Source organism: Tachyglossus aculeatus, chromosome 2, assembly GCF_015852505.1.
Source record: "Tachyglossus aculeatus isolate mTacAcu1 chromosome 2, mTacAcu1.pri, whole genome shotgun sequence".
Classification (NCBI taxonomy): Eukaryota; Metazoa; Chordata; class Mammalia; order Monotremata; family Tachyglossidae; genus Tachyglossus; species Tachyglossus aculeatus.
In genome coordinates this window covers 75,050,656-75,078,344 of record NC_052067.1, presented here as the reverse complement: position 1 = coordinate 75,078,344, position 27,689 = coordinate 75,050,656, and the positions used below count along the sequence as shown (strand labels likewise).

At 41.9% G+C, this 27,689-nt stretch overlaps 1 protein-coding gene across 6 annotated transcripts in view; it reads right to left on the bottom strand.

Annotated features, from left to right (window-relative positions):
• HIVEP2 (HIVEP zinc finger 2) overlaps nt 1-27,689 on the bottom strand; it is a 253,631-nt gene that overhangs the window by 94,008 nt on the left and 131,934 nt on the right. For all 6 annotated transcript variants that reach the window (XM_038741911.1, XM_038741903.1, XM_038741902.1 and 3 more), the window contains one exon: nt 5,758-5,870. The gene's annotated coding sequence lies outside the window, so the exon portion shown is untranslated. The remainder of the gene's footprint in view (nt 1-5,757; nt 5,871-27,689) is intronic.

The window sequence follows — 27,689 nt, the reverse complement described above, 5'->3', positions numbered from 1 at the left end:
AAGCATCTTACCAAAATGCAAAAAGTTTCAGCACACCTCCATTTTACAGCGAGGCAAAACAAGGATAAATCCTAGGGCAAGCATTAAATCAAACCCTGAGAAGCAGCGTGGCTCAGTGGAAAGAGCTCAGGCTTTGAAGTCAGAGGTCATGGATTCAAATACCAGCTCCGCCAATTGTCAGCTGTGTGACTTTGGGCAAATCACTTAATTTCTCTGTGCCTCAGTTACCTCATCTGTAAAATGGGGATTAAGACTGTGAGCCCCCCATGGGACAACCTGATCACTTTGTAACCTCCCCAGCACTTAGAACAGTAGTGCTTTGCACAAAATAAGTGCTTAATAAATTCCATTATTATTATTATAAACCCTTGAGATGTTTTCTAATTCTGCCACTACCACTGTTGGGTGTGCCAGCCGAAGTTTGTCTAAGCACATGTAGGAAAGGTCTCATCCATCTTATGAGTCACAATGTTATTTAGTGCCCTGTGTCTTAAACTAACCCTCCAAAATCCATGGCTAAATGAAAAGCTGTCACTGAAGAAAGAACAATACACTATAGAATGATCCAATTCCACATCCTCTAAACCAAAACTTGATTCATCCATTTGACAGTATTTATTGAACATTCATTGTGTGGGGGACAAAGAACTGGACATTTAGGGAATGGAACTGGACATTTACAAAGAAGAAAACAAGACAAGTTCTAGCCCTTATGGATTTAACGTATTCAATGTCTAAGATAAAATTCACCTGAATAGTCAAAGCAGTAGATATAAAATATGAAGATGCTGGCCACAAGTGACACAATTTATAGTGATAAGGAAGAGCTGGAGGGGAGAGGTCATCGGAATGATCAGAATGCCTAGAAATATGAGCCCACTGTTGGGTAGAGACTGTCACTATATGTTGCCAACTTGTACTTCCCAAGCGCTTAGTACAGTGCTCTGCACACAGTAAGCGCTCAATAAATACGATCGAATTAATGAATGATCTGCACGAGTGCAAGAAGAAATTATCCTTCACATTGTTCCTGAGGAGGAGGTATTACAGAGGAGAGTCTAAAAGTTGGGCCAAGAGGAGGGGGCAGAGGTGTCAGTGGGCATAGATTTCACCCATTTAGGAAGAAGAAGTCTCAGCAGATGAAGTTACAAATGTTTCAAGTAGAAAACAGAAGGCCTCAAAAATGTAAGGTCTCTTTTTAAGGTATTTGTTAAGCACTTACTATGTGCCAAGCACTGTACTAAGTGCTTTCTAATCTCAAGACTGTAAGCTCATTGTGGGCAGGGAATGTGTCCCTTTGTTACACTGTACTATCCCAAGAGCTTAATACAGTGATTTGCACACAATAAGCACTCAATAAATATAACTGAATGAGACAGCAGGGTGGTGGACCCATGGGATCACTAAAACCAGAGTTTATGGACCCTGGCTGGTGAATTTAAAAGTCTGCATATTTCAGAGAAACATGGTATAAATTTTCTTCTATTACAGGGATAATCTTCTGATGCGGAAAATATTTGCAGTTCTCTACTTCAAACAATTTGGTTGAACTGTTGTTTTCTCTATTTCTTATTGAAACAATTGCCTATTAACTTGAAAAAAAAGCAACAACTTCTACAAGCAAATGGTACTCCTTTCTTAAATCAAAACATTTCTACAATGGCATACATTTTCCTTTATCTTCCTTTTTCCTGATATATTCAAGGAATGTTTTCTATTCCCTTTTAGATCTTCTGCAAATTACATCTCATTTCCTGCTTTAGCTTTTCAGATTTTACTTCTACAAGCCTTCACTCTTTATCTGTATGCCTTCTTTGTAATCTTTCCTTGGTTCCACTTTCCTATTAGTCCCATTTGTCTCAGGCACTCCTATTTGTGTCTGTGTAATTCCATACACCCCTGCCAAGGTTTTCTCCTACCTATTCACCTACCTTTGTGCATGGGGATGGTGGGTTTAGTCTTTAATATTATTTGCTTAAGAAACAAGTAGTTCTCTTGGCAACTTGTGGGCAGGGAGTGTGTCTAACCAACTCTAATATTGTAGTATCCCAAGCATTCACTGTAATACTCTGCATACAGTGTGAGCTCAATAAAAACACTCGATTGATTGCTGTCCTAGCCTACTATATCTCATTTCTGTAGAGCGATTCATCTGATTCATTCATTCATTCAATCGTATTTATTGAGCGCTTACTGTGTGCAGTTCACTGTACTAAGCTCTTGGGAAGTACAAGTCGGCAACATATACAGACGGTCCCTTCCCAACAACGGGCTCACAGTCTAGAAGGGGGGACAGACAACAAAACAAAACATGTAGACAGGGGTCAAAATCATCAGGACAAATCGAATTAAAGCTATATGAACATCATTAACAAAATAAATAGAAAATATGTACAAGTAAAATAAATAGAATAATAAATCTGTACAAATACATACAACTGCTGTGGGGAGGGGAAGGAGGTAGGGCAGGGGGGATGGGGAGGAGGAGAGGAAAAAGGGGGCTCAGTCTGGAAGGCCTCCTGGAGGAGGTGAGCTCTCAGTAGGGCTTTGAAGGGAGGAAGAGAGCTAACTTGGCTGATGTGTGGAGGGAGGGCATTCCAGGCCAGGGGAAGGACATGGGCCGGGGGTCGAGGGTGGGACAGGAGAGAATGAGGCACAGTGAGGAGGTTAGCGGCAGAGGAGCGGAAGGGTGCGGGCTGGGCTGTAGAAGGAGAGAAGGGAGGTGAGGTAGGAAGGAGCGAGGTGATGGAGAGCCTGTTGAAGTTCCTGTTCCTAATTCCTGAAGTTCCTAATTCCTGATGACGTCTGCTTTCTTAAAGATCATTTTCCTTATTTTAAGGAATCCCGAACTCAGAATACTGAACTATATCAGATAATGGTCATTTTACTTTTTTTTTCTTTTATGGTATTGCTTCTGGGCTTACTATATGCCAGGCAATTCATTCATTCTTTCATTCAATTGTATTTATTGAGGGCTTACTGTGTGCAGAGTACTGTACTAAGCACTTGGGAAGTACAAGTCGGCAACATATAGAGGCAGTCCCTACCCAACAACGGGCTCTTCTAAGTCCTGGGGTAGACACAGGCTAATCAGGTTGGACACAGTCCATGTCACACATGGGGCTCTCAATATTAATCCCTATTTCCAGATGAGGTAACTGAGGCACTGAGAAAGTAAATGACTTGCACAAGGTCACAAAGCATACAAGTGGTAGAGCTGGGATTAGAACCCAGGTCCTTCTGGCTCCCGGGCCCATGCTTTATCCACTAGGCAACACTGCTTCTATGCTTCCATGGTTGCCCAATACACATTAAGATTTGTTTGACAGAGTATGACCATCTTTATGGCCATTGTTTGTCAACAGACATTTAGGGAGCTAAAGTCCCCTTTAACCACTAAGTACTTGATTTAGGAGAACTGAAAAGTGTAGCCAAATTTGGGACAGTCTTTGCCTCTTCTTTAGGAGGTCTCTGTCCTAGAGATGGTGCGTAAATGGAATTCTGGGAGGCTGTAAAGTTTCTATTTCTCACATGGAAATGTAGTCCTCCCCCAGATTTAAAATGGTGTGATGTTTTTTATTGAGTTTGGAAAAATTTAAGGGAAGGTATGGATTTTATTCTAGCAAATCCTATCATGACACAATAGTGATATGTGGGTCTGCCAAATTTTAACCTGAGCCTGACCCTAACCCACTAAGAATTCACCGATGCCCAACCCAACTAGAATATACGTTTTATAATATCAACCCAAACACGGCCCAAACCCCAAACTGCTTTCACTTCTGGCCATAAATCATATGTTATGAGGAATGTTGACCCGAACCTGATCGAAAATGTATTCAAATTTTTCTTACCTGAACATCTTAACCAATGTAGTCTATAGTCTATACGTTAGTTCATGTATCACAACAAACTCAGTAACTTGACAGAAATGCATCTACTAAAAAAAAACTGGCCAGTCTCAGCCTATCCTACGCTCCTGAAAATTGCCCAGTAGTAATAATAGTACTTATTCTTACTAAACTCCTTATCAGAGGTTTTAAAGCTCTCAATCACCTTGTCCCCTCCTACCTTACTTCCCTGATTTCCTACTACAACCCAGACCTCACACATCACTCCTCTAATGCCAACCTACTCACTGCACCTCAATTTTCTCTATCTTGCTGCTGACTTCTTGCCCACATCCTGCCTCTGGCCTGGAATGCCCATCCTCTTCATATTCGATAGACGATCACTCTCCCCACCTGCAAAGCCTTGCTGAACGCACATTGCCTACAAGAAGCCTTTCCTGACTAGGCCCTTATTTCCTCTTCTCCCATTCCCTTCTCCATCACCCTTGTACTTTAATAATAATAATAATAATGGCATTTATTAAGCGCTTACTATGTGCAAAGCACTGTTCTAAGTGCTGGGGAGGTTACAAGGTGACCAGGTTGTCCCACGGGGGGCTCACAGTTTTAATCCCCATTTTACAGATGAGGTAACTGAGGCACAGAGACGTTAAGTGACTTGCCCAAAGTCACACAGTTGACAGATGGCGGAGCTAGTATTTGAATCCATAACCTCTGACTCCAAAGCCCGTGCTCTTTCCACTAAGCCACGCTGCTTCACTTTGATTTACATACACCCTTTATTCACCTCTCTCCATCCAAGCACTTTAGTTCACATCTGTAATTTATTCATTTATATTACTGTCTGTCTCCCCCACAGAACAGAAAGCTCATTTTGGGCAGGGATGTGTCTACTAACTCTGTTATATCGTACTTTCATTCATTCACTCATTCAATCATGTATATTGAGCGCTCACTGTGTGCAGAGCACTGTACTAGTGCTTGGAAAGTACAATTTGGCAACAGAATTTCCAAAGCACTTAGTACACTGCTCTACACACAGTGGGTGCTCAATAAATATGATTGATTGATTTATATTCTGCATGCACTAGGTGCAATGCACTATACTCAGGACTTAATAATCCATGGAACCTGGTTTTAAAACAAGAAAAACGGTGAAAACCTATAAAGACGGCTCCCCTTTGGCATGAGATCTGGTTTCAAAATTGGAAGCAGCATGGCCTAGTGGAAAGGGCATGAGCCTGCAAGTCAGAGGACTTGGGTTCAAATCCCAACTCCACCACTTATCTGCTATGTGACCTTGGGCAAGTCACTTAACTTCTCTGTGCTTCAGTTACCTCATCTGTTAAATGGAGATTAAGACTGAGCCCCATGCCAGACTGTCCAACCCGATTTGCTTGTATCCACCCCAGCACTTGGTACAGTGTCTGGCATATAAGTGCTTAACAAATATCACAATTATTATTATTACATGGCCTGTGTCCAACCTGATTTGCTTGTATCCACCCCAGTACTTATTACACTGCCTGGCACATAGTAAACGTTTAACAACTACCATAAAAAATGTATACAGAGTTGTCCTTAGGTTTGAATATCAGAGGAAAAAACCTGGTATCTCAAGTTCATGATGACGTAAGAGTAAGATGAATAACATTCCTTCCACTATGACACTATGACAAAAGGAAAAGAGGTGAAAACATACAGACATCTCTTCTTTGGAAAATGGGGCAGAGACTCTACCTAGCCAATGGGAAATTCAAAGTGTATTGTCAAAAGACTTCCAAAAAATGTTTATTTGGGGATGTGAAACAGTACCACTATTGCATGGTGTAAAGCTTTACTGGAATCATATAACTAACACTTAGTTTAAAAAAAAAAGACCTGGACAACATTTGGTTCAACTTACCTGACTGCTGATATCAAAGATTATGAAACAATGGTTCCAACCAGGGCAGTCTGCTGCTTTACTTGGATGTGTCTTGCTAGTGACACTCTTCTTTAATAAATCAAAGTACCCACCTAACCAGGAAGAGAAAACAAAGAACAGCATTATGGAGCCTATCCCAATTTATCATGAAGGGGTTCACAAATGAATAAAGGAAAAATAATATTAAGTATGAAGGCCTTATTCCTAGGTATTATAATGTTAAACCTGATGGGAGTAGTGGTATTTCTTTAGTGCACACTGTGTGCTCAGCAATATGCACAAGAGCAGCTCCATCTGGCAGCTCCATTAAGCTTCCCGCCTTGGAGGGGCAGAGACATAATCACAAAACTTTCCCTACTGACCCGACAAAAAAAAAAAGACAATTTTTTTCAAATAATAGATGGGAGACAGAAAATGAGAGCATGCTGTTTTCAGATTTCATTCCTTTAATTTTGGTAACTGAAAAGTTGATTCATATTTTAAATTGGAATTGTTCAAGCTGTTTCTTCTTAGAGGAGATTGGCCCCTTAGCTATAATCAATAAGGGCTGGAGAATATGTATTAATATTTAGATGTTAATTAAAACCCCATAAGAAATTCTAGAAGTTTATAAAGGCTCCTTTGGCCTGAATGCTCAAACTTCTGATTCTTCTAATGAACACCTAATTCTAATCATAATTTAATCAACATTAGTAACAATTAAAAATTATGAATATTATCAAGAATGAGTGTCTGGCCATTTTTACAACCACAACTTAATTTTCCTAATCTTTTCTCCTATACTCCCTTCATTTTCCTTGAAAACGCAGCAGGGAGAATGAGGGAAGGGTTTCTAAAAAGTGTCCCCTTCATGCTTTCACATACTCCGGGAATCAAATAGGAAGATGTCTACCAACTCGGTTATACTGTACTCTTCCAAAGCACTTAGTGCAGTACCCTGCATAAAATAAGCACCCAAAAAATATGACTGATTGAGGAGTGATGGAGGCATGTTGAAAACAGAGGGCCTTGAGTTATTCGCTCACCATGTCCACCCATATCCAAACACTCTCACAACACACAAGACTGGCCACAGACTTTTGGTGACATTGGCATTAAAACCAGCACTGTGCTAAGTGCTTGGGAGAGTACAGTACGACAGAATTAGCAGACATCTTCCCTGTTCAAAATGAGCACACGGTTTAGAGTGGGAGACAGACATTTACATGAATAAAGGAACTACCTAAGTTTTCAGGAGATGGGACTAAGTGTATTGGAGATGCAGTAGGAAGAGAAAATGGAGTCAGGGGGATATGATCTTAGTCTGGGAAGGCTTCCTGGAGGAGATATAATTTTAGAAGTGTTTTGAAGATCTGATTTTATCCAGACAGACATGCACTGTTAGAATTACTATCCTTAAGACACCTAGTGAAGACTTGCCTTGTAGAAAAACTTATTTGCATATTATATACATGAAGAAAGTGTTGCCATCTGGGTTGCTCTTGGAAGCTTTGATTAACTAGAAGAAGGCTCCCAGGCAGTGCCTGGCTGAGAAGGCTAGAGCCTCAAGGAAGCGTCTAAGAAAAGTGGGTCTTTCTATGCCCCAAGAAGGCTCCCTCTTCCCTGACACAACACACACAATGTTGCATCTGCCATATTCTCAACATAACCATCTGCAAGAGCAGGACAAGTACTGTGGCCAAAGCCAGTGGAGGATTCATTCCTTCATTCAATCATATTTATGAGCGCTTACTGTGTGCAAAGCAATGTACTAAGTGCTTGGGAGTGTATGATAGAACAACAGACACATTCCTCCCCACAATGAGCTCACAGTCTAGAGGGGGAGACAGACATTAATATAAATGATTAAATAAATAAATAGATTAATAAATAAATTACAGATATACGCATACGTGCTGTGAGAATAGGAGGGAGGACGAATGAAGGAGCAAGTAAAAGCGGTGCAGAAGGGAGTGGGAGAAGAGGAGAGAAGGGCTTAGTAATGGAAGGCTTCTTGAAGGAGAAGTGCCTTTAATAAAGTTTTGAAGTGGGAGAGAGTAATTATCTGTCAGATACGTGGAAGGATCCATGGAGGCCATCTTCAAAACATGGAACTGTTCCACAGAATGGTGCAGCAGTAGAGTCAGATCTACATGCCCATCCCTTCCCCTTCCTTCTTTCTCATCGCCTCTCACGTCTGTTCTGGATGCCTCTCCACGTATTTTTGTGTTCGTACCTTTGTGCGCATGCCTGCTTGTCCATATCCATTACTTTGTGTGCATGTGTATCCATGTTACATGCCCACACAAAGAATGAGGGATTTGCTCTTATGCCATTCTAATGTTTGTTATTAACAGTGAAAAACCAACAGGCAATTATGTGTTACTAACCAGTAATGTAAACATTGGTTTAGGGAAGCATTTGAACTTATAAGAAAACATATGTCAGGCTTCAGACTTTCTTGTTTTACAAAGTCAACGTATAGTTTTCTAGGAAAAACATCTGGAAATAATGTCAGTAGGCCACACTGGAATATCTGAATAGTAAGGACCAAATGGTTTTAATCTTCATTGTTGGGATTTACCAGGAAAAAAAAGAAGTTGTAGAACGAATGACAACTGTTGAATTATTAGGACTGGTTGGGAGGGCAAATCATTTTAAATCAACAAACATGAATCTGAATAATGAAGTGCAGATACATACAGTACAGTTTAACACTAGACATCTTAAAAAGTGAAAATACTTTGCCTATAAGGGTTTGTTGGTGGGAGAAAGTCTCTTTCAATGAAGAATCTCAAAAGAACTTCCAAATGGCAGTCAGTACTTTGACAAACTTCTTATAGGTAAGCAATCTCTTCTAGTTCATAACATAATGCATAACTAATTTTTATTCACACTAATAGTAATTTCATCTTTACAAATGGAGAGTTGTGACAGAACACTTGAGTAACTCCCCCCAGGTCATGGCATCAATGGAAGGACATCTATACACAGGTCTCCTTATTTGCGCTCACCAATTCTAACCATGATCCCTTTAGCTTTCCTAGCAAATATGGAAAATCTATTAAATGTGATGGAACACGGCAGGTGTTTTTCTAAAGCTAGATTAAGTTTTCTATCTGTAATATGAATAGTCCTTCATTCTTTGAGAATAGGACTATCCCCAAACCTTCTCTTCCCTATTCTTTTTCATTTTTTTCCATTACTTCACCATAGCCTATCTCACGAGAACATATGTTTCTTAAAGTTACCGTATGCCAGTCATCCACCATGTTAAAGAGAGTTCCTATATAGCAAGAGCCACACTTCTTCCCTGTCTTCATTTTCACTCTCTTCGAGTGAAATTCTGAGAAGTAGTGTGACCTAGTGGAAACAGCATGGGCCTGGGAATCAGAGGAGCTGGGTTCTAATCCCAACTCTGCTACTTGTCTGCTGTAAGATTGAATAAACATGGATTTTTAATCACTGTCAGCTTTTTTAGTCCGTAAACTCCATGTGGACAGGGATCATGTCTACCTAGTCTACTGTACTGTACTCTCCCAAGCACTTAGTGCAGTGCTCTGCACAGCGTAAGTGATCAATAAATACCACTGATTGAGTTAATACTGCAGTTGGTATAATTTGATCACATTTCCCAATAGCTTTCTCATTTAAGGTATTTGCCTTTTCTATATTTTTGTCTCCAAGATGATGTAACAAAGTAAAAATAAGTCACAGTGGGACCAGATTTCTTAGTTTTGAACATTTTATTCAGGCTCTCCCAATTCACTCTCAGGGAACGGATTAGCTGTCCCTTATTGGTTTAAGTGATATGGGTCAGTTTTATTAGAAGTTGATAAAGGTCAGAGAAAAGAAAAAAATTCAGGGATAAACTTAAAGATGACAATAAAATTTTAACCTGAAAACTACTGGAGAGTATGGACTCATACCAACTACATGGAAATCATATGCAAATGTAAATGTGCCCTTCCCATTCACCCCATTCTTGGATCTGGGTCCCAGAGAAACAACATGGCTTAGTGGTGAGAGCACAGGCCTGGCAGTCAGAAGGACCTGAGTCTAATCCTGGCTCCACCACTTGTCTGCTGTGTGACCTTGGGCATGTCACTTAACTTTTCTGTGCCTCAGTTACCTCATCTGTAAAAGGGGGCTTATGACTGTGAGCCCCATGCGGGACCTGGACTCTGCCCAACCTGATTACCTTGTATCTACCCCATCACTTAGAAGAGTGCCTGGCACATGATAATAATCATAATAACAACAATAATAATAATGGCATTTATTAAGTGCTTACTATGTGCAAAGCACTGTTCTAAGTGCTGGGGAGGTTACAAGGTGATCAGGTTGTCCTACAGGGGGCTCACAATCTTAATCCCCATTTTACAGATGAGGTAACTGAGGCACAGAGAAGTTAAGTGACTTGCCCAAAGTCACACAGCTGACAACTGGCGGAGCCGGGATTTGAACCCCTGACCTCTGACTCCAAAGCCCATGCTTTTTCCACTGAGCCACGCTGCTTCTCTAGCAAGTGCTTACATATCATTTAAAAAAAGAAAAGGGAAGTCCAGTAGAATTCACCATTTTACCATGCCCCTCACTTAACAAGCCACTCCATAGGTCAGTGGTGGGCGGGGGGAGCAGGTCTCTACTACTTTTGTGATTTTTGGAGCAGAGGGAAGGAATTCTGGTGGCCGTGTTGAAAAGAAGTAACAATTATGATGAAGGAAAATCATAAACTACCCCCCAGGGACTTGGACATAAGCACAAACAAAAGTGCCAGGCACATTCTTTGCTTCTTCACTGAAAACAGTCATATGCATGTCAAACTGAGTGAGAGGGTGATTGACATGCTTGCTCACTTTCAGGCAAAGCATATAGAAAATGCAGCAAATCTTTTATCCTGAAAGACTACAAGATGCTGATAAATTTTCTTATGGCAATTACCTCCAGAGTTCAAAATAGCAAAAGGAGTGGGTGTGAGCACTTTAAGAGCAAAGAAAGCAGACATAGACCAATTAAGGGAGAAGGAAATAGATGTACTATTTGGTCAACTGCCCTGATGGACAGAGGGGTACAACACACCAGCAACAGAGATGACAACCTCAAATTTTGCTGGAGCAGTTCAAACCTCTAAACGGGGAACACTGAAACAAGGCTAAAGCTCAGAAACAGGTCAGGGTAGAGAAGTCAGATTTTCAGGGATCCCTTCTGAAAAATATTCACCCAAATTCTCTCTCTGGAGGAGAGAGAAAATGTCTTTGTTTTTTAAACAGCTAAGGCACCTGTTTTAGAATATCAAAAAACAGGTGGATGGAAATCTGAAAGTGAAATGGCTACAATGACAGCAGGCTTCACAACAACTATGTATATAATCATGTTATAATATGTTTAAAGTTGGCCATCTTCTTTGGTTTAGTAGGGAAGTCAATAGAGTCACATTAGGAATTTGGGGAGTTTACTTCAATGGCAGAAGGAAACACCTTTTTCCATAAGTAAAATACTTTTCCAGTGGCTCATGCTCCACGCCACCAACACCCTTTGCAATGGAATGTCCTCCCCATTCTAGACTGTAAGCTCACTGTAGTCAGGGAAATTGTAAGTTTATTGTTATACTATACTCTCCCAAACGCTTAGTGCAGTGCTCTGCACACAGTAAGTGCTGAATAAACACAATTGATTGAATGAATGAACTTCCAACAGGAAAAAAATTAGCCCAGAAAGAGAATGGGGTTTTTATATGAATTATGTATTTGTTTTTTCTTAGAATGCTGCCTTCCTGATTAATGTATAAGTTCTACAGATTCTGCAAAGAACACTGTTGGTGTTCCTTTACAGCACTTATCTATTACATTGTTTGGTTATGTAATACAGGAAACACACAGATGTCAACTGCTTAGATAAAGCAGTAATGAGAGGTCCAGAATTATTTAATGCCATCAATGGCCATCCTACCCCTCAAGCTTGGCCATGGAGTTCTGAAACATGGGGAGTAGACAGTGGTCAACAAAGGAAGGGTGAGGAAGAAGGGTAATGCTAGCCAAGAAAGTGGTAGAAAATAGCTGGCCTGGGGACTTATTGGGTTGGGCTCTCTGAATTCCTTCTCAGTGCAGATGGCTTTTACAAACACACACACACACACACACACACACACACACACACACGCTACATGGAACACTTTTTAGGCTCATCACAGTGCTCCAGAGCAACTTTCCAGCTGCAATCAATGAGCTCAAGCTCTTGGCAGCCAGAGAACCCAGGAGTTACTGAACTCTTCTTCCCAACCCCCCATCAATTTCTCAGAACCCTCCATTATATGATGGGTGGGGTACTGGGTTGTATAACATTCCAATCAATCATTCAATCAATGATATTATGAGTGGCTAGGAGAGCACAGTATAATAGAGTTGGTAGATACATTCCCTGCCCACAGTGAGCTGACAGTCTAGAGGAGAGACAGATATTAAATAAATTACAGATATGTACTGAAGCTCTGTGGAGCTGAGGGTGAGGTGAATAAGGGGTGCAAACCAACTGCAAGGGTGATGCACTATCTCTTTGGGTTGTTAAGGTGGCCACTGGTGGACACCCTAAATGCTCTCAGAATTACACAAAGAACACACCAGATGAAAATCAAGTCACCTAGTATAAAACTGGATGAATGGACACCTAATTGCTGTAAAAAATAAAAACATTGCACTGCAGTGCAAATATCAAGTTATTTCCTGATACCCCCTGCCAATCCCGGAACTATTACAGTGACCCCACTCAACCCCACTTGCACCTTCTTGATACACCTCCTTCAATGACCCGTGAGCTTCAAATCCCCTAGGTGTTCTCTCCAGCTGGCTGAGGGGACAGTGCCCGAGCTATTTATGGCCAGAGGGCTCTCCCATGGTGAGGAACAGTACTCACTGGGCCTGTTTTACCTTCTTCAGTTCAGTCCAGCCCAGCCCATCCTGCAAATCCCACTGGGGTGGGGTTGCAAGCCTCCTGGTGAGTTCCCCAGCTGCTATAAACTGTCTGGTAAATTCCTCCCCAGCTGTTAAGGTGGCTCAAAAGCAGAGTCTGGAAGGGTCAGGGGGCGCTGGGCAGGATCAATGATTGAAAACCTTTGGCTTACAGATCTGAATGAAGCCAACTTTCAAATATTAAATCTTTCACAGCATCTTTTGGACTTGGTCCCATTCAAATCATGAATAGTTTTTCAAAAAATCACAAGAAATAAAACTGTCATAATACTGTTGCTCCCTCTTAATATTGTTCTGTGGTCTTATTTAAGCATTGGTAGCGAAGAGGGGGCAGACTCAGTAGTTCCAAAATCTTTCTGCCCAGCTATCACATTTGATAAATCCTCCAAGTCCCTTTCTTAATTTCCCCTGGGTCTTGTCCTGTCAATCTATGGGGCCAACTGCTTTTGCGCTTCACAGAAAACTGCATTTGCAGTCTACCACAACTGAATTAGTAATGGTGCATCCCCCTAACTACAGAGCTGTAACCTCAGAAAAATAGCAGTCCAGTTTAGATTTCCCCAGCTGAGATCTGCGTCCTTTCTAAAACCAGACTCCCTGTCCTAGTCCACGTGAAGGGTGACAGGGTCCCCAGTGAAAGCCGCTCAACCTGTTTAGCAAGTGCCAGGGGGCCATGCAAAGACAAATCCTTCCAACTGGCAGGCCGGTGAGAAGACTCAGTGTCTTCCATTTGGCAGGAAGCTCCTCGCCTGTGCGACAGCCCTGCCACACAAACCTATTTACTGTACTTGCAGACACCTATGTGGGGTGGAGGGGAGGGAGGCGGGTAGAGAGAGAAAGACAGACAGACAAATGGAGACTTGGACAGGGTATGAGGGAGGTGGGAGTTGGGGGGCGGGAAAGACGGGACCAGCAGGAGCAGAGCGCAGCAGATACTTGGGGCTGACAGGCATGGTCTCACTGCAGCAGGGGTCTTTCAAAGCTCTGACAATTATTTGGACTGTTGAACTATATATCACAAGAAAGGACATCCCTGCTGGTACTCTGCCTGAGTGTAAGCCCGTGCCAAAGCAACGGCAACAGAGGACAGCTTGAACCACACATAAAAGCAAACTTGCCCCAGAAGGTTGGCAGTTGGCCAAAGATGCACAATACCAGCAGGGGAGTTCATTGCCTGAGGACAATAGAAAGCTGGGACGTGGAAAAGTCTGTAAATTCCAAACGCTGGGGAGGTCTTCCCGGAGATTTCTACCCTGTTCCACTGGGGCTATGGTTTCATTTCCTCTGGAGGGAGGTGATCTAGGTTATGCAGGAGGGAGGGAGGGGACCTGGAGGGGGAGGAGGGAAGGAGGGAATAGGGAGGGGGGCTGGGAGGTGGGATGAGGGGGGAATTTTTCTTTAAACCTCCAAGCTAGCAAAGGCATATTGTAAACCGATGCACCCTTGCCCTCTGCCGGCAGACAGACTGTCTGAAACAACAGTATTAAGTGAGCCGGGCTATTCATCCATTCATCTTAATGGGGCATTAACTCTATAGAGTAATTATGACCATTTAAATGCAAACTACGATGTTTCAATGCGAATATTATGTTAGAAATCTGTCAGTTCAGCTGAGCAGAGGCCGCTTTACACATTCATCAGTTCTTGGCTGTTACATTTATTTGACAGGTCATGGCTTAGGACTGGTTTAGAAAGTTTGACCTTGTATATGAAGCATAACTTCATGAGACGGAGACATAACCAAGTCATTATCGCTAGCCTTAAAAGCCGGGACTCAGGAGGATCAACCCTAGAAAGTTCACAGCAATCCATGCACTTCCTGTAATGGTAGCTCAAAGGAGTTAGAAGCCACTCTAATCTGGGATTCCTTCTATTGCTCTGTCCCACTTTCCTTTTACGGCATATTGAATAAAACTGTGTCTAGATCCTGCTACAGGAAAATAAAAAAGATTCATCCTCAAATAACCATGCTATCCTCTATATAATGAGTCACAGCCTTAGGTCAAAGCCCCAAATATATTCTTATGATTCTCCTAATGTTCTCTCTCCTACTTAACTGTAAGCCCTAGGAGGGACAGGGACTGTGTCCAACGGGACCAGGCAACCATATAATCAATCAAACATATTTACTGAGTGATTACTGTGTGCAGAGCACCATGCTAAGTGCTTGGGATAGTACCATATAACAAGGTTGACACACCCATTACCTGCCTACATCAGGCTTACGGCCTAGAATATATTTTAAGTACTCTCGGCCAGATATACACATCATGAATCTACCCCAGTGCTTAATACAATGTCAAGCACTTAATAAGAGCTTTAACAAACAAGATGTATGACTGTAAGCTCCTTGTGGGCAGGGAACATGTCTACCAACTTTGTTATATTGTATTCTCCCAAGTTACTAGTACAGTCCTCTACAACACAGTAAGTGCTCTCAATAAATATGATTGGTTGATTGATAACTACTACAATTGTTCCTTTTGACACAACAACTGGAAGCCTGAAAATTTATATTACTGACATGCTTGGGTGCAAGTATGGGAGGGGGAATCATGGAAAAGCTTTATTAGAACACGCAGAGTCTTGTGGATTTCCTTGGAGGAGCTTCTGAGTGGATGGAGGGCAGGCCAATAACATTTTTCTAGTAGCACATGCTCAGTTAAGCCAGTAATTTGTCATAGAATGGCATGTCACCCTTAATAGCATGCTGGGGGAGGTATGACTTCAACTCCTTTGCTAATCCAGGGGGGGATGCCAAAGCACAGAGTCCGAGTTGAGTGCATGAAGTGGAGTGTTATTTTCAGTGTCTGAATCATCGCACGAGCTCCAACACCGGCTTCAAAGCCATTTTGTTCCCATTTTTTAAAAACATACCTTTTGTGAGAAGAAATGCTATGAGATAATCCTTCTCTCCTCAAATATGAATTAAGGACAGTGGTTGGGGAGAAGTGACCGATATATACAATTTACAATATATACAGACATAATAGTTGCTCTCTCTTTCTCTCTCTGAATGTATATATATACACATTCCAGGCAGGGCATATATATATATACACACACACACATATATAGGAATATATATATATGTATATATATATGTATATATATGTATATATATATACATTGAGAGAGAGAGAGAGAGAGACTATATCTCTGTATATATTCTAAATTTCTTGGCATAAGGTTTTAGGAAATGGCAACAATCAAAAAATCAAGTGTATTTATCGAGTGCTTACTTTACAGAACACTACTAAGTGCTTGGGAGAGTGAATTACAGCAATATAACAGAGTTGGAAGACATACAAGAGGCAGTGTAGCTTAGTGGAAAGAGCACAGGCTTGGGAGTCAGAGGTCGTGGGTTCTAATCCCGTCTCTGCCACTTATCAGCTATGTGACTATGGACAAGTCGCTTAACTTCTCTGGGCCTCAGTTACTTCATCTGTAAAATGGGTGTCAAGATTGTGAGCCCTACATGGGACTACCTGATTACCTTACATCTACCCCAGCACTTAGAACAGTGTTTGACACATAGTAAGTACTTAACAAATACCATTATTATTATTATCATTATTATTATTATCATTATTATATTCCCTGCCCACGATGAGTTTACAGGATTTGTGGCATCAGATAGCAACTTTTTCTGCATTTGTGTTCAACTAATTCTTCTGTAAACTACTGACAATCAAGACCTCACAGGGGATGTTTTTGGACATATTGATCAATAGGGTTTTAGTGACTTCTGAAAAAATCAGAAAATGATAACTTTAAAGAAAGAAAAAACAGAGTGGTCTAGTGGAAAAACCATGTGCCTGGGAGTTCAGAGGACCTGGGTTCTAATCCTGGTTCCATCACTTGTCTGCTGTGTGAGCTTGGGCAAGTCACTTAACTTCTCGGTGTCTCAGTTACCTCATCTGTAAAAAGGGGATTAAGACTGTGAGCCCAAATGAGACATGAACCAAGCCCAACCTGATTATCTTATATCTACCCCAACACTTGGCACATTTTTTTAAAACAAAGAATGGCTAATGCCAGTTATAAAACAGGGATAAGAGTTAAAAAAAAATTTTTAGCAGAATGATTAGAAGGTGTTACCTGGGGAAGTAATGGAAAAGGGGAGTCCAAGGCCCATTTCCTGAAAGCAGGACTTCCCTCACTTCCTTACTTTGCCTCTCTTCCCGCACTCCCTTCCTGTCTCCCTTCTCTCCCTCCTTCACTCTGGGTCTCCCCTTTCTGGTACAGTTGCTACTCCTACAGCTGCTGTAAAGCCCTGGGGCCCTGTCTCCCTCCCTTTCCCCCAGCAACAACCTCCAGCCCTCAAGGGAGGAATCAAGCTGGAGGCCAGGTGGGGAACTAGGAGAGCAGCCTCCTGTGGAGCCACTTCTGGGGTTGAGGGGGAAGAGTTGCTAGCACTACAAAAACAAGAAAAAGCTGACTACCCTCAAGGTATAGCTAATAATAATAATGATAATAAAATAGTAATAATGGTACTTGCTAAATGCTTCGTATGTGCCAGGCACTGTACTAAGTGCAGGGGGAGATACAAACTGATCAGATTGGCCCCACTCCATGTCTCACATTGTGCTCACAGTTTTAAGACCCATGTTACAGGCAAGGTATCTGAGGCACAGAGAAGTTCAGTTATTTGCCCAAGGTCACACAGCAAACAAGTGGTGGAGCTGGAATTTGAACCCAGGTCCTGTGACACCCAGGCCCATAATCTTTCCACTAGGCAACACTGCTTCACTTGCCTGTTGTGTGACCTTAAGTCTCTTAACTTCTCTGTGCCTCAGTTCCCGCATCTGTACAATGGAGAAGAAACACCTGTTCTCCCTCTCACATTTACTGTGTGTCCCATGTGGGGTGAGAACTCTATCCATCCTGATTAATATACATTGCTTGTCATATAGTAAGCGCTTAACAAGTATCACAAGTATTCCTATCTCACTCTCTTCCATCTATCTCCTCACCACATCCCTCCCTGCTTTCCACCCTTGCTATGCCCTGCCTGGAATAGTGAGGGAATTTGTCTCTGCTGCATTGTACTGTCCCGAGCACTTAGTACCGTGGTCTGCACACAATAAGCGCTCAGTAAATACCACTGAAGATGATAGGTGGGACTAGCTTGTCTGCTCTCCTCCTCTGGTAGCCCCAGACCATGTACCAAGTGCAGCAGCATCTCCACCAGGGCACTACTCAGAACAAGGGAGCAGACTGGTAGACTGAGAAGTCAGTCAGTCAGCCAGTCAGGCATTTGTATTTATTGAGTGTGCTTACTGTGTGCAGAGCACTGTACTAAGCACTTGGGAGAGTACAATATAAGCAGCGTGGCTCAGTGGAAAGAGCACAGGCTTTGGAGTCAGTGGTCATGGGTTCAAATCCCGGCTCCGCCAATTGTCAGCTGTGTGACTTTGGGCAAGTCACTTCATTTTTCGTTGCCTCAGTTCCCTCATCTGTAAAATGGGGATTAAGACTGTGAGCCCTCCGGGGGACAACCTGATCACCTTGTAACCTCCCCAACACAGATATCCTATCCAATTTCTTGAATGGTTCCCTCTGTGTTTTCTATAAAATTCATCAATAGCAAATGGCATGAAAGGATCACAAGAGAGAGGCCTTGCAACCCAGTCCACCCACCAGGACTGAAACAATGCTTGTTGTAACACCCCTTCGTTGAGTGGTATGTGGCGGGATGAAAACAGGCTCCCCAGACAGCTGCTTGACAGTGTGCTGGAGTGGAAAGCCCCAGAAATAAGAAGGGCAGGAAAATGCTTGCAGACTAAGTGAAACATAACCTAAAGCAATGTGGCATAGCTACAGACAGCTGGGAAAAAGTAGTAGTAGATGAACCAGCCTGGCATGTAGCAGTCATGTGGTTACTCTTTTAGGCCAGAGACGTGGAGAAGAATATGATACGAGTAGTCAACGTCAAAAATGGCAACAGTCACTGCAGGAAAAGGAATGCAGCTACACAGAAAGGGTAACCTTTCCATTCACACTGTGGAGAAGAGACTGTCAGCTGCCTATTAGCCTTTGGAGCCACACCCATAAACACAGATTAAAAACCTCACAATCGGGGGAATCACTCTCAAATCCGAAGGACAGCTATGGTACTCACTGTGTAGTAATAATAATAATAAGAAAAAGAATAATAAGAATAATGAAGGTATTTGTTAAGTGTTTACTAAGTGCAAAGCACTGTTCTAAGCACTGGGGTAGATACATGGTATTCAGGTTGTCCCATGTGAGGCTCACAGTCTTAAGCCCCATTTGACAGATGAGGTAACTGAGGCACAGAGAAGTTAAGTGACTTACCCAAAGTCACATAGCTGATAAGTGGCGCAGCCGGGATTAGAACCCACAACCTCTGACTCCCAAGCCCGGGCTCCTGCCACTAGACTTCCCAGACTGAGCCCCCTCCTTCCTCTCCCCCTCCTCCCCATCCCCATCCCCCAAGCCTTACCTCCTTCCCCTCCCCACAGCACCTGTATATATGAATATATGTTTGTACGTATTTATTACTCTATTTATTTTACTTGTACATATTTATTCTATTTATTTTATTTTGTTAATATGTTTTGTTTTGTTGTCTGTCTCCCCCTTCTAGACTGTGAGCCTGCTGCTGAGTAGGGACCGTCTCTATATGTTGCCAACTTGTACTTCCCAAGCGCTTAGTACAGTGCTCTGCACACAGTAAGCGCTCAATAAATACGATTGATTGAATGAATGAATGAACTAGACCACGCTGCTTCAAATGGTTAGAAGATAACACCAGAAGCAAAAGATGTGGTCCCTGACTTCAAAGGACTTACAATCTATTGAGTAGTCACATATCTACACAACTTCTTTTGACTCTACCACCATTTCTTAACAGAAAGCATTAAAGTCCCTTAAATAAAGACAATTTAGTGCCTTGTTTCACCAGACCAGGAGCTTGTATCAGGTACATCTGAATGCTATAAATCTTACTTCCTAAACTGTGCTCTGGTCCAAGGCATTTTAAATTTGTAGGGAAGTAGTATACATTCTACTGTTATCTAACTAAATATTACTCTATTTATTTTATTTGTACATATTCATTACTCTATTTTATTAATGATGTGTATATAGCTATAATTCTATTTATTCTGATAGTACTGATACCTAATTGTTTTGTTTTGTTGTCTGTCTCCCCCTTTTAGACTGTGAGCCCGTTGTTGGGTAGGGACCGTCTCTATATGTTGCCGATTTGTACTTTCCAAGCACTTGGTACAATGTTCTGCACACAGTAAGTGCTCAATAAATATGATTGAATGAATGAATGAATAACTGTACTGGCACAAAGAAGCACTGGAGTGTGGACCCACAAGCTTTCTTTTTTGGAGACTTTTAATAATGTGCACAATCAGAATCTCTCATAGTGTTAATTCATACTGCATTATTTTAATGTCCGTTTCATCCTAATATCCTTTAGTACTACTACTAATAATAATGTTACTTATTATTATTATTATTATTATATTTGTTAAGCACTTATTATGTGTCAAGCACTGTTCTAAGTGCCAAGGTAGATACAAGGTAATCAGGTTGTCCCACATGGGGCTCATAGTGAATCCCCATTTTACAGATGAGGTAACTGAGGCACAGAAAAGTTAAATGGCTTCCCCAAGGTCACACGGCAGACAAGTTGCGGAGCCAGGATTAGAACCCATGTCCTCTGACTCCCAAGCTCATGCTCTTTTCACTAAGCCATGCTGCTGTTGAGCACTTACTATATGCCAAGCCCTGTTCTAAGCGCTGAGGTTGATACAAGTTTATCAGGCTGGGAACAATCCCTGTCTCACTTGCGGCTCACAGTCTAGGTATCAGGGAGAAGGATTTAATCCCCATTTTACAGATGAGGTATCCAAGGCACAGAAAAGTCACTTAACAGCGGGCATGTGACAGAACCTGGATTAGAATCCAGATCCTCTGATTTGCAGGCCCGTGCTCTTTCCACTACACTGCACTGCTTCCCTTGTAAACAAAATGATCATTCAAAATGTTTCACCCAATGGAATACCCTTAGAGCTTTGGCTAGACTATTATCTAACAATTAGTTCACATCTTCATAATCTTTTAATAATAATTAATAATAACAATAATTATGGTATTTGTTAAGCACTTACTATGTGCCAGGCATTGTACTCAGTGCTGGGGTGGATACAAGCCAATTGTGTTGGACACAGTTTCTGCTCCCACCTGGGGCTCACAGTCTCAATCCCCATTTTACAGATGAGGTAATTGAGGCACAGAGAAGTTAAGTGACTTGCCCAAGATCACACAGCAGACAAGTGGCAGAATCAGGATTAGAACCCATGGCCTTCTGGCTCTGAGGCCCATGCTCCATCCATCATGCCATACTACTTCTCTTTCTACGCCACGCTGCTTCTGTTAAAAGCAGGGAACTCTGAAAAGCAGAGAAATCTGGAATGTTGATGGTTCAACATTTAATCAGTGTCTGAGAGCTGGAAAGGGCCTCATAGCATTATCAGGCCTAGTCCCAAGACACCTGATGCAGCAAAAATGCACCTGGGGCTCCCAAACATTCTACCATCCAAATACAACCCAGACTGAATTACTAAGCTGGTGTAGCTTGTCCATCTGTGTGCCCATGTCTCCTTCCTTGTCTCCCCCTATTTCTTGCTTTCTCCATCTTCATTTCATAGCAAGATACAAAGGGTTTTTTTCCAAAGTTTAAAAATAAAGAGATCATCCCATATTAGAAAAAATTATGCCCAGTTTAGAAAGTTATCACACATCAAAAACCCACCCTACTGAAAAGAGTTCCTATAATAATAATAATAATAATAATGGCATTTATTAAGCGCTTACTATGTGCAAAGCACTGTTCTAAGCACTGGGGAGGTTACAAGGTGATCAGGTTGTCCCACAGGGGGCTCACACTCTTAATCCCCATTTTCCAGATGAGGTAACTGAGGCACAGAGAAGCTAAGTAAATTGCCCAAAGTCACACAGCTGACAATTGGCAGAACCAGGATTTGAACCCATGACCTCTGACTCCAAAGCCTATGCTCTTTCCACCGAGCCACGCTGCTTCTCAACCCCAAAACCCAATACGGCACCACACTTTTCCCTAATCTCTGCTCATACCAACTACACACCCTAACTAGGATGCAGCTCTGGTGGAGATTAAATCATCCCTAGAGTGCCAGATCCCCCTCTCAGGGTCACACCTGGAGAGTTTCCAGTACTCTACCAGTCTCGGCTATGGGAGGGAGAGTCAAGCAGAGGCCTACCCATTCCATTCCTAATTGGGCAGTGGCTACGGAGTGGAAGGCAATCTGCTAAAAGTCAAAAATCACCCATGCTGGGCACCAGTGGCATGGGAATGAGTCGACGGAGGAGACTCAAGTTTACTGCACAGAAGGTGGCAATGGTAAACCATTTCCATATTTTTACCAAGAAAACTCTATGGATACACTTCCAGAATGATTGCAGATGGAGAGCAGGGCGTTCTGCGAGAGCTGTGTCCAAGGTGTCACTATGGGTTGGAAACGACTCGGCAGCTTAAGAATGCAGGACACTTTTCTCAGACCGTGTGTCCCTTAGCAGAGCAAAGAAACAATAAAGTGCAGAGCTTCTCGCCCTCTCCATTCCCCCCATCTTACCTCCTTCCCTTCCCCACAGCACCTGTATATATGTATATATGTTTGTACATATTTATTACTCTATTTATTTATTTATTTATTTTACTTGTACATATCTATTCTATTCATTTTATTCTGTTAGTATGTTTGGTTTTGTTCTCTGTCTCCCCCTTTTAGACTGTGAGCCCACTGTTGGGTAGGGACTGTCTCTATATGTTGCCAACTTGTACTTCCCAAGCGCTTAGTACAGTGCTCTGCACACAGTAAGCGCTCAATAAATACAACTGATTGATTGATTGATTCGTTGGTTAGAAAAATGTACCTCGTTCTTTGTGAACAAAATCCAAACCTTGCTACAGTGTCATTATATGCCAATTTAAAAGCTTCATATGTATTTAGAGAGTAAAACACTCCACTTAGACCCACTGCTTTCCCATGTATGTGGGCTAATCACAAAATGAATGAAGGTGTTATCGTTCGACGACAACATTTATGTAGCAAAGAGGTACAACAGGAGATGGCAAAGAACCAATAGGAGAATCAGAGTATTAGATTATCCAGCAAGGCTTGAATTTTGGATAAATTAGGATATAAATCAAATTTCCTTAAACAAAAAAAGGCAGAGATAAAGATCATCTGTAAGCTACAGGTACACCTGGACATCTAAATAATGGTACTCACATGTATAGAAAGAGTCAATCACACTAATTCAGGTTTAAGGTCTCTTGGCATCCAGGTGTAATAATGTTTTCAGTGCTACTCAATCTACACGGTGAATGAATAGGGGAATCTAGTCTTAAAGACCTATCAATCAGTGGATTTACACTGAGTCATGTACTACCATTAAACATTCACAGAGTCCTTTTCAGACTCCCTTTTCAACCTCAATAGCATGAACAAATATAGTCTTTTGGAGAGAAAGACTTCCTCTTTAGGGATGGAACCACTGAATTTATGAATTTGAATTTAAGACAATTTAGCCTGATCATAAATGGTCATCATTCTTAGTGTCTAAAATAGGGTTACTGTCTCTCCTCAGACAGCACTGTAGACAGCAACACCATTCTCCCTGTCTCACAAGCCTGTAACCTTGGTGTTATCCTCAACTCATCTCTCTCATTAGACCCACATATTCAATGTCACTAAATCCTGTTGATTCAACCTTCACAAGATAGCAAAGATCCACCCTTTCCTCTCCATCCAAACTGTTTCCACCTTAATCCAATACTTATCTTGTCCCACCTTGACTAGTGCATCAGTCTCCTTGCTGACCTCCCTGCCTCCTATCTCTCCCCACACCAGTCCATATTTCACACTGCTGCTCTAATCGTTTTTCTACAAAAACATTCAGCCTGTTTCCTCACTTCTCAATGATTGCCCATCCACTCCTGCATCAAACAGAAACTCCTTACCATCTGCTTTAAAGCAGTCATTCATCTTGTCCTCACATACCATACCATCCTGATTTCCTACTGCAATTCAGCCTGCACTCTTCATTACTCTATTGCCAACTTAATCGCTGTACCACAATCTTGTCTATCTCTCCACCGACCCTCTGCCGCTAACCTCCTCACAGTGCCTCGTTCTCGCCTGTCCCGCCATCGACCCCCGGCTCACGTCCTCCCCCTGGCCTGGAATGTCCTCCCTCCGCACATCTGCCAAGCTAGCTCTCTTCCTCCCTTCAAAGTCCTACTGAGAGCTCACCTCTTCCAGGAGGCCTTCCCAGACTGAGCCCCCTCCTTCCTCTCCCACTCCCCATCCCCCCCGCCCTACCTCCGTCCCCTCCCCACAGCACCTGTATATACGTTTGTACAGATTTATTACTCTATTTATTTTACTTGTACATATTTACCATTCTATTTATTTTATTTTGTTAATATGTTTTGTTTTGTTGTCTGTCTCCCCCTTCTAGACTATGAGCCCGTTGTTGGGTAGGAACCGTCTCTATATGTTGCCAACTTGTACTTCCTAAGTGCTTAGTACAGTGCTCTGCACACAGTAAGCGCTCAATAAATACGATTGAATGAATGAATGAATGAATGACCCTCTGCCCACATCCTCTGGCCTGGAGCTCCCTTCCCCTTCATAGCACTTAGTACAGTGCTCTGCTCCCATTAAGCGCTCAATAAATATGATTGAATGAATAACTGAATGACAGATGATCACTCTCCCCACATTCAAAACCTTATTAAAGACACATCTCCTCCAAGAGGCCTTCCCTGAATAAGCCCTCATTTCCTTTACTTCCACTCTCTTCTGTACCCTTTATTCACATCTCCCTCAGCCTCACAGCATGTATAATAATAATAATGATGGGATTTGTTAAGCGCTTACTATGTGCCACACACTGTTCTAAGTGCTGGGATAAATAGAAGGTTATCAGGTTGTCCCACGTGGGGCTCACAGTCTTAGTCCCCATTTGACAGATGAGGGAACTGAGGCACAGAGAAGTGAAGTGACTTGCCCAAAGACACACAGCAGACAAGTGGGGGAGCCAGGATTCGAACCCTTTACCAATGACTCCAAAGCCCGAGCTCTTTCCACTAAGCCATGCTGCCTAAGTACATATCCATAATTTATTTATATTAGTGTCTGTCTCCCCCCTCTAGACTATAAGCTTGTTTAAGGCATAGAACGTGTTTACCAACTCTGTTACACTGTACTCTCCCAAGCTCTTAGTACAGTGCTCTGCACACAGTAAGCTTCAACAAATACAATTCACTGATTGATTGACTGGACAGGATCTGATTCAAATTTGGAATTCCCTTTGAAATGAGAAAGACCTTCGTCCTTGAACCAACCTCTTGCTGGCTAGGGAGCAAGATGAAAAATTGTCTCTGGAGACAGATTTTCAATTACAAAGTCCAAAAATAAAATATGCTGCCATCTGCAAGCATAATAAAAATTCCCACCTCATTTATACCCAACATATTTGGACAAGATGATCAAAATAAGTTTTATTCTTCCCAAGAATAGAATGCCTTACACATTACCCCTCTTAAAAACTTCTGTAGAATCATAAAATCAAAATCCTTAAAGGAACCTCTAGAGACCATTTTTCCAAAGTCCGGACTCTGGGCAGGTGAACGAGCAAATCACCCACTGGAGATGGTTGACTGGTCTTTTCTTAAATGGTCTCCAGGGATGGAAACATGACCATTTCCTTCAGTAACTTAATCCAATCTTTCAGTAGAAAAGTTGGCCCTCGTGTCCAACTGACACTCTCCTGCCTTAAGTCCACTCCCTATTTTCAATCCACAGTGTCCATGGAGAACAATAGGTCAGCATGCTCCCCATAAGTATTTGAAGATGCTGCCACAGACAGTAAAATTTCACCCACAGATATGTGTGTGTGTGTGTGTGTGTGTGTGTGTGTGTGTCTGAAAAGGCTGATGTGGGACCCATAGTCAGGTAGCATTCTACACAAACAGAGTGTTTAGCTTGTTGCCTGCAGCGCCTAGTGATTTTGCTCTGGCCTCCTTCTTTATGATCCTCATGGAGCTTCTGCTCCTACAGTGCCACACTTCTTTCCTCATTGCAGTGCACCATGTTGGTCTACTTGCAACAACTGACTCTCAGTAAAAAGTGGTCAAAAACTTCAAAAGAATTATTGCCAACCCTTGATGACTTCTTTCTGAAGCTAAACAATCTCCATTCCTTTAACCTGTCCTCACAAGACCCCTTCCTTTTCTAAGCATTTGTGTTGCTCTTTTCTAGAACTTTTCTCTCCACCAGATCACAAACTCTTTGAGGGAAGAGATTTTGTCTACCAACTCTACTGTATTGTACTGTCCCAAATGCTCAGTACAGTGCTCTTCACTTCATTCATTCAATCGTATTTATTGAGCACTTACTGTGTGCAGAGCACTGTACTAAGTGCTTGGAAAGTACAATTCAGCAACCGATAGAAACAATCCTTGCCAACAACAGGCTCACAGTCTAGAAGAGGGAAGACAGACATAAAAACAAGTAAACAGGCATCAAAAGCATCAATACAAATTAATAGAATTATAGATATTTACACATAATTAATATAAATAGAATTATAATATGTACATATATACACAAGTGCTCTAGGGCAGGGAGCTGGGGGTAGAGCAAAGGGAGCAAGTCAAGGCAATGGGGAGGGGAGGGGAAGCAGAGGAAAAGGGGGGCTTAGACTTCACATAGTAAACACTCAATAAATACCATTCATTAACTGATTGAATGGTTCCCTATATCCTTTTTTTAAAAGGTCTAGTAATATAGACTTTTAGACTGTGAGCCCACTGTTGGGTAGGGACTGTCTCTATATGTTGCCAACTTGTACTTCCCAAGCACTTAGTACAGTGCTCTGCACACAGTAAGCGCTCAAAAAATACGATTGATGATTGATGATGATGAATGTAAATACAGACCCAGTACTCTATTGCATGTCATAACTCTAGGGGCATATTTCCTATTTATTGGCTATCATATTTTTTATTCATATTCACTTTTTGGTCAGTTATGACGCCAGATCTTTTGCCACCATGTTTGTATCCAGCCAGTTTTTCCCCATGCTGTATTTGGATTTGGTTTTTTATCTGCACTTGTAGTATCTTGCCCAGGTCCCTGGTGAATTTCATAGCATTTTTCTAGTTTGTCACATATTTTCCAAAGTGTTGGTAACTAAATTGGATGTCAACAACTTATTTTGAACTGTCCAGGGTTCATAACAGTGGGCCTTTAAAGAAATGGATTGGAAAATATGGCAAAACACCAGTAAAATTTCATAAATGAATCTTCTGAAAGGGAAAAAAGAAACAGGTGAATTCAAGACAAATCCAAAATAAAAATAAATTTGAAAATATCAAAGTATAAATCAAGAAATCTCATTGGATCAAATTATGCCTTTAATTAGCAGGGATCAAGTCTACCAACTCTGTTGTATTGTACTTTCCCAAGTTCTTATTCAGTGCTCTGCACACAGTAAACACTCAATAAATACGACTGAATCAATGAAGTCACTTCAGTGAATGAAGTGACTGATTGATTGATTGGTCAGGATCTGATCCAAATGTGGAATTCCCTTTGAAATGAGAAAGACCTCTGTCCTTGAACCAACCTCTTGCTGGCTAGGATGGATGATGGATGACACCTATCTTTGGTGAAATTATGCTCCTGATGTCATAAATGTTCCACTATTGATAGCCATTATCACCACCACCACAATCACCACCACCCTCTCTCTAGGAGCTGGCTCAGGAATTCCAATTCATGTCCTGCTTTTAGTGCAATTAGTGCTATTAATGAGATGCAGTGCGGTGTAGTGAAAAGAACAGAGGCCTGGGAATCTGGGGACCCAGGT